Source organism: Triturus cristatus, chromosome 5_1 (assembly GCF_964204655.1).
Source record: "Triturus cristatus chromosome 5_1, aTriCri1.1, whole genome shotgun sequence".
Lineage (NCBI taxonomy): Eukaryota > Metazoa > Chordata > Amphibia > Caudata > Salamandridae > Triturus > Triturus cristatus.
In genome coordinates, this window is record NC_140587.1 from 390,761,325 (window position 1) to 390,769,831 (window position 8,507).

Genomic DNA, 8,507 nt, shown 5'->3' on the forward strand with positions numbered 1-8,507 from the left:
ACAGTCCCCCGTACAGCGGCAGGCACTCAATCAAATGTGGTCCGCCTCTCCACTATCAGAGTATGCCAAGTAAGCAAGACCTCATTGTCCGCCCATTAGCTCTCTTTCTAAAGGATCAGTGTAGCGGTATCTCATTTCGCAAGTTATACCTATCAATGCCCCACTAAGTACGCACGAACTGGTAAGGTTTAATACCAAGCCCTGCAGTCTGTTTGTACTCACCAATCCGTTGAAGAAATGGGCCGAGTCACCTACCCCTCTATGCCGGCACCGGAAAAGTGTCAGACTGCTCGCTGTTGATGCTAAATACTTTCTGGCGTCACGTGTGTAAAGGGGGCAGTTCCCGATTCGTGTAGGGACCACGTGATTGATATAGATAGGACCACTCATATGTGTCTATTTCGCTCGGCGGCCATCTTATAGTGCGGTTGGAGGTAAGATTACGCTTGATAAACTCAATCACTCTCCATTCATGCTGGTGCGGTAGCCCTAAATGTCACGCTATTCTTTTCTATATATCCTTTTGCGCATAAGGGTGAAACTATCTGGTATCCGGAGTTTGATCGTAACCACTCCGTGTCCACAATATAATCCAAAACACCACTCATGTATCCATGGTGTAGTGCAGCTTCTCCCCCATTGCCATGTGGGAGCCAGTATCATGCATTCGATAATTTTATATCGGTCAACTCACGCACATCTGATTGAGTGTATCAATGTGCCATTCCATTATCCAATATACAATTGGACAATCTCATCACACAGTGCAGGTACACGGTTTGTTAAAAGACCCAAAGGATCATGTATGTGCAAAAAGGCCCTGGAATTGTTGCAGGAGGAACTGACCAGGATGGTTTCATCTATCACTTAAGGAAACCCAAGGTATGTCATCATTGAGGCCATGTTGAGCCGTGGAAGGACGGTGTACCCACCGTTGTTCTATTCTGAACAGTGCGTGTTGTGTGATTTTAGGATGGGCTTCAAGGATGCGCCACTGTAAGGATTCTGGACTATGTTTTAGTTCTTTATAGTGGGTGTACATCTCTGTCGTAGCTCTCTGGCATCTTATATTGCTCTTGTGCTCCGTGATTCGTGTCCTGATCACTCTCATGGTCATCCCTACATATTTCTTATTGCGGGGGCACACCACCATATATATGCATTTGGATATGTTGCAGTTCATGTGACGTTTCAAAGTCCAGGTGAATGTGTCTGAGAGAGCTATCTCTTTTGTGGTTCTCATTTGTTCACAGACTGCAAAGGAATCACAGGGGTAGTGCCCGGTAACAGGGGGGAGGTCCCAAAGTCTTCTTTGGACGATGTAATTCTCAGTCTTGGGTCTTGTGTGTACTAGAATTTCTTTCAAGTTTCTAGTTCTTTTGAAGGCGAACCTAGGTGTGGGTATCTCCAGGTCTCCTGTATTCAAGATGCCCCAGTGTTTCTTGATGATCCCCTTAATGCGTGTGGAATCTGGTGTGTACGATGTGATGCATGTCAAGGTATCAGTATGTTCTTTTTAAGTTGTTTGTGATAATGCCTCCTTTGGATTATTCATAGCTCTTTTAAAGGAGTTCCTGACCAGACGCTCTGGGTTGCCCCTTTGCCTTAGGTTATTCTCCAGGCCTTTGGCCTAAGTTCTATAGTCTGTGAGGGTACTACAGTTCCTCCTGATACGAAGGAACTGCCCAAAGGGTATGTTGTCTTTTAGGGCCCTGGGGTGGTGACTATCATACAATAGTAGACTGTTCCTATCAGTTGGTTTTTTGTATAGGGTTGTACTCAGTCCTGTGTGGTCAAGTCTCAAATTTAAGTCCAAGAAGGGTATGTTCGTCTCTAAGATCGTATGTGTGAATTTCAAAAATTCATTTTGTTTGTTCACCCATTGGCAGAATTCCTCACACGCCAAGAGGTCACCTTTCCAGAAGATTAAAATGTCATCAATAAACCTTTTCCACAGGGTTAGGTTACTGATGTAGGAGTTGCTTGTGTGCATGATGACATTTTCTTCAAAGGTGGCCATGTAAAGACAGGCCACACTTGGGGCGAAGGTATTTCCCATGGAAGTACCTTGTGACTGATGGAACAGTTGTTTCTTATATTCAAAGAAATTTTCAGTCAGTGCCAGTGTGGCACACCCCATGATAAAGGAAACCGGAGTAGGTGAGGTCCAGTTTTCTTTCATGAGTGATGATTAGATGGCAGTCAGGGTGACATGTTGGGGAATGTTTGTGTATAACGCTTCTACGTCTAGTGTGACTAGAAGGTTAATCTCGTCCGTACCCTATGCTTCCTCTATGATACATAAGATGTCAGTTGTGTCACATACAAAGGTGGGAATTTTTCTCACTAAGGGTTGCAAAAAGTGATCGCAAAATCTTGACAGGGGCTCTAGGAGTGAACCTACTCCTGAGATCATAGGTCTCCCTGGCACTGGTGTTGTCCCCTTCTGAATTTTAGGGAGTGTATACAAATAAGGCACTCTTGGATCCTTTGTTTTTTGGAAATCCACCTGTTGGTCTCTGCCACAAACACCATGCAAGCGATTTCTGATGTGAGTCTAGGAGTGGGATCTTTTTCAATGGGAGTATAGTATCTGGTGTTGCTGGAGTTGGCGTTGGGATACCCGCCAAATCCTTAAGTACTGCCTTTTCAAAAGTTAGTATTTCAGGGGGATCCATACAGTTGCTGGAGGTGAAGGTAGAGGGGTTTCGTAGATCAGAGTCTCCTGTGTCAGCATGGGGTGTATCCTGGAAAAAGGCTTTCAGGCGACTCTTAAGGAAAAAATCCTGGATATCACAATTGTCTCTGAACCTGGCGGATCTAGGAGTGGGAACATACCCTAGTCCTTTTTCGAGTACTCTTTTCTCAGTTTTAGTTAAGGTTCTGTGTGACAGGTTGACCACTGATTTCCTTTCCCCCTGGTCCTGCTCCTGGTCTCTACTGTATGTGTTGTTTGGTCTTGCCACTGTACTCCTTTTTGTATCCCTCTTTTTCACCCTCTTCCTCTGCCCCAACCTCTGCCTAAAAAAGGGGGGTTGCCCATGGGGTAGTACTGGGGCTGGCCCTGTGGGTACATAGGGAATTGCCAAAAAGGAGTTGGTGGCCCCTGATAGGGAGGTATAATTAAGGTACAAAGGGTATTTTTCCCTTCTCTGGTTGTTATTTCCCCCACTGTTGGTACTGGAGTCACTGTTGGAGGATCCCCTCCTACAGGTGTCAGTGTTTTCATCAGAGGAATACCCATTATTTGATGCAGCATAGTAATCTTTTAAGTAAGGAAAGACTGTCTCTTTATTAAATTTCTGGATGTCCTTCTGTAGTTTGGGAATCTTCTGTTTCAACTGATATTCTTTGTTATCAGTGATTCCACTGTTGATTTCCGCTAATTTGGATTTAAACATAGTAGTCTGGACAGTTGATTTTAAAGCCCCTCGGTAGCCTGAATCTTAGCCTTTTTGCAGTGTTAATGATTAGCACCAGAAGATCTCTAGTGCATTTCCAGGTCACTAAACACCAATCTTTCTTGAAACCTGGGTCTTCCAGAAATATTCTGGGTAAGATGTTCACTATGAGTCCACTAGGGGCGATGTTGGCCCGTTGATACTTTGTCATCATGGCACCATGAAGAGTGGTTTTCAGCCATTCCCTTTTCATTGAGGTTAATGTACCTTTGATACAGTTGTGTTCTGATTCTATATCTCCTTCTTTTAGGTCACTTCATGACACTATGGGAAACTTGACCCGTTGTGTGAACACGTGGTAGGTAGAACCCACCTCCACCACTTTGTGTAGATAGATTCACTCACTAGGTCCTGAAGAATTGCCACGGATCATACTGACCAGCAAGCATGAAACATGTTGACCTCTAAAGATGAGCATAGCTTAAACGGAGCCATCATGTCAGAAAGCTGCCACTCTGTTTGTTTTTAATGAGGTGGATAGTCAGCCAGAATGAAAGTTTTATTGGATTATCCAACCTTTTTTAATCACTTTTTTACTACATCTACACACTCTAGACCCCTCACCCGACTGCATCATACAGCAAGTAACAAAAGATCTCTGCAAAAGAGCCCCATCACGGGTGCCCGTCGGGTATTGCAGCGCCAACCCAACGAGGAGCAGGTCCTATGATGAAACATGACACCTAGCTCGCTGGGTGTGTGAGGACCCTAGTTCCAACAAGAGGGATTCCCCCCTCCTTTCTCTCTCGCTCACCCTCGGAGGCACCCAGTTTGTACTCACATACATGGGTGCCCTGACTTATTAATGTTTTTGAATTTTTGTCTCTTTGTCTCCTGTCAATGTCATATTTAAAGCGTATCATAAAATAATGCATTTTTCCCTTCCCTGCATTGTTCAACTCATAATCACACCCCTTGGAACTCTCTAGCTTCATCATACCTTCTAAAACTTGGTGTTAGCTTGTACACAAATTGCCGAGGATGACTCCATTCAGTGAAGTGGAGAAGCCTGGCTGAGGCCATAACAAAACAGGCACATTCAGAACATACAACACATGACACACCCCCCGTAAAATGTCTTGCACGTGTTTCACCTGCGGTTCTGAACACACATTGGGGCAGATTTAGGGATCCGTTCCTTGTCGACTCACAATAGCCCCCTCTGTGTTCAGCACTAGGCTTTGAATGGCTGTTAGTGGCCCCAGAAAGGACTGCCCCTGCTGCCTTGGGTATGTGGAAATATGGATTTTTCTGATCAGTTATGTCCCCTATCTTGGACCCCAACGGTTTCATGTATGAATCATAAGTACATGTATGTTCCCTCCAGTTCCAGTTATGAAGACGCAAATACATGTGCGTCCACCGTTAACATGTCCTCTTTCAGATCCGCCATGAATAGGCCGGATATTCCATTCCTAAGTATGAAAGGCCACCGGCTTTATATGGTTCACTTATGCCATTTTACAGTCCAGGCAAGTAGGCCCTGATTCTGTCATCAAACTCTTTTTGCCTTCTGCCTCTGAAAGCTCCAGTCTGAGCCTGCATCTGTGACCATGAACTTTGTCTCATTCCCTGCGCGGCTCACGAAGCCTGACATCAGCCTGCTGCCTGCCAAAAACTGTATTTCACCTTCGAAATTATCTGCTCCGTTCCCTGCCCGATGCATTCCTGTCTAGTAGTTTAGGTAAACATTCTTCCAGCTACCGAGCAAAGGCCCGGCTTCTCTGTCTTTATGCAAGTAATTCATAGCCCTATTACTATGGAAGATTTCTACCCACGCATCTAGTGTAGACACTTAGACGCTTGTACACGCACTAACAGTCAGTATAGTCAGTATAGAATAAGATTCTACTCTAAGAAGACCTCTCTTTTGGATAACTTAGTTCTTTAAACATAGGATGTTAAGATATGATTTGGGATTAGGTTGACTTGACCCTCCAGACTTCTGTCGCCACATGTAGAGCTAAATGTCAAGTCCCCTTCACCCCCTAGTTGCACGTCAATCACACGTCATGCTGCTACGCGCGCATTTCTGCCAAGTATTTCTGCTAACATTGCGAAATTCTTTCATGTAACCACCCTCTTATGACATCACATCTGATGACGTTCTTTAAATCACACCCAGTTACGCCTATTTTTGCTACGTATGAATATATTATCACCACTATCAATTGTTACGCCTCTTGTATTTGCTTCACTGTAATGCCTATTGTATAAAAGTGATTGATTGTCAATAATGTATGTACTTCACTTCCTGAACCTTCGTGGTGATGGAATTTGGAGCAACCGATTATAATCGACCATTGGAATAAAGCCCATTCCGAACCTCTAATACCACGGATTCTGCCTCTTATTTACTGAGCTATTTTATTATGTTTCTGTATCAAATTAAGTCCCGGTAATTAAATTATTTACCACATGAATGGCGCCCGAATAGGGACACTTTCTCATCTCACGCGCCGGCGGTGCGTTGCAGGCCCGGTCTCCTGCCACAGCTGGACGGACAATAACGCGTACCAGCAGGATTTCCTGTATCTCCCTCCGGTCAAGCGGGGGCGACTGAGGCTGCGATCAACACCCAGACGAGGCGGTGAGAAGTGCGAAGTATCCCGACCAGAGCCTAGCTGAGAGAGCAAGATCCGAGGTATACAGAGGCCCACCAGTTTCCGAAGTTCCGAGTCGAGTCCAGTTTCCGAAGTGTTCGAGTCGAGTCCAGTCCGGTTCAAGTTCAGTTCAGTTTCCGAGGCCTTCCGTTTCCGAGCTACCCGGTGAGTACCATTACTGGGGAGGCGTTCTGACGTGCACATAGGTTGTGCCGGTCAAGACGGGTTTGGGTACACAAATCTGGTCTGCACTGTTTCAGCAGTGTATCTGTACTGTTTAGCAGTATATCTAGTATATCAAGTATATAAATTCAGAATAATTCAGTTAAAGTCGAGTATTATGTTTAGTGATTAAGTTTTCCTTAGATCGTCATCATCATTGTTGCTCAGTTAAATGTTAAATGTTAAATGTTTTAAGTACGTTCTGCATATTGTGGTATGAATGACTGTTCATTATTGTGTTTACTGTATTAAGTTTGTTCAAAATCAAGTATCAGATCAGTTTTCAATATGCCGCTCTTTTCGAAATTAAGACAGATCACAACAAGAAAAGGGGTACTCGAAGAAGCTGTTCCCATTCCTCCTAGGGACACTCCAGGGTACTTCATGTATCATAAACATGGCCTAGACGCCGTATTATTTCTTGATTTATGGGTAGACTACACCAAGGAATTACCAGAAAGTCAGAGGTGGCCCGCAACGGGGACCTGGGATGCAGAGTGCATCATGAAAGTAGAGGAAGAGTTATGGAAAAGGAAAGTCAGACAGTCACAGAAAGACGCCGTTGAGTTATGGCGTAAAGAATCTCATAGACGTACAGAAAAAGCACTCCGACAGGAAGAGAAAAATAAAGAGAGTTCAAATAAAGTCCGAGAAAATCTATTAATTGAAGAAGGTACCCGAGTTAAATTAGAACAAGTAGACAGACAAAGAAATGCCCTTATGAATGGTATGTATCCGCTTCTGGCCGAAGGATTACCTAAGGCTACTCCGGAGATACCAAAAGACTTGCCACCCCCATTATTTCCAATAAAAGTACATCCTAAGGGGCATCCTAGAACCGCAGAAGATGTTTTTCTTTCCTCATATTTAGATGACGCAGCTCCCGAGTATGCTAATCCCGCCCCACATAGACCGCCTGCCAGGGATATTCAACGCCAAGATCCAGTATCCGTATCTCTACAGCAACAAGTCCTGACACAAGTTCCGGCAAGCACATCTGTTTCTACATCTGTTCCTGCAGCTACTTCTATAGCTGTGTCCACACCTATAGTTGCTGTATCACGTTCAACGAACCCTTTCACACCCGATACCCCAGATGGGGCTACGGGAGGTGCTACCAATATTTTTGCTACGCCACCCAGAATAAATAAACTTACCTTTCAAGAGTCAGCACATTCACGTACCCCCAAACTCATAAATGCCCGTACGCTTAAGGAACTTCTTATAGATTGTAGATATGACCCTGTGCCCGGAAAAGAGGACGAAATGACCCTGGCATCATTACGTATCAGACGAGCGGCAGTGTATTTAGGGAAGTTACCAGGAATGACTGCGCATCTAGATAATATATACCATTTTGTCCAAACAGGGCGAGATTCAGAATGTATTAACAGAGCTATGGAATACCAGAAAGTGGAGATACAGGGGGAACTGTTACGTTTCCTTATAAATTGTGTGATCAGAAATCAAGACCGACCGGGGGTAGACCCGGAAGCAATGCAAATTCTTACCAGATGGAGCCAGAATATATCAGAAGGGAGACATGATAAGCAAAATTGTATAATAGCCATGTGCCGAAAGATCCGTAAAGAAATAGAACGCCTACACGAAGAAAGATTAACGGTAGACCAGTTCGAACAAAGCGAGGAGGAAGGATCAGGACTGCCCACAGGACAGTCAGACACCATAGCCTATGTAAGTAGAGGAAGATCTTGTAATACCACTAGATGTCTTATTGACCCGATACGTCCGATATGTCCAGATAATAACAGGAATTTCCAAACACCAATAATAAATATAAGGTCTAACGAGCATTCATTCCAAGCAGCTGACAAATTACTCCGAGAACGAAGGGGTTATCATTTTCTCGATTCTATGGATAAACAAGAATTAGCCAGGTCAGCCGTCCATTGGGTTGCCAGTCCCGGAAAGTATGGTGATGATACAGTAGCACACACATTTTTGAATCTCACCCCAGATGAACAGCGTTTAGCTGGGATTTATATGATTCAACAACTCCTTATACTATATCAGAGTCAGCATTCGGATCCTGGTCCCTTACCGGATATATTGACTGAATTACTCATGAATAGATGGAGAGGTTCAGGTACTAAATTAATTAAAGAAATACTAGAATCAAGAAAACAGTACATTCTTTTTGTATGCCCAGAACATGTCTCATTGCCCATCAAGGAAAGAACCACGTATTACATGGACAGAC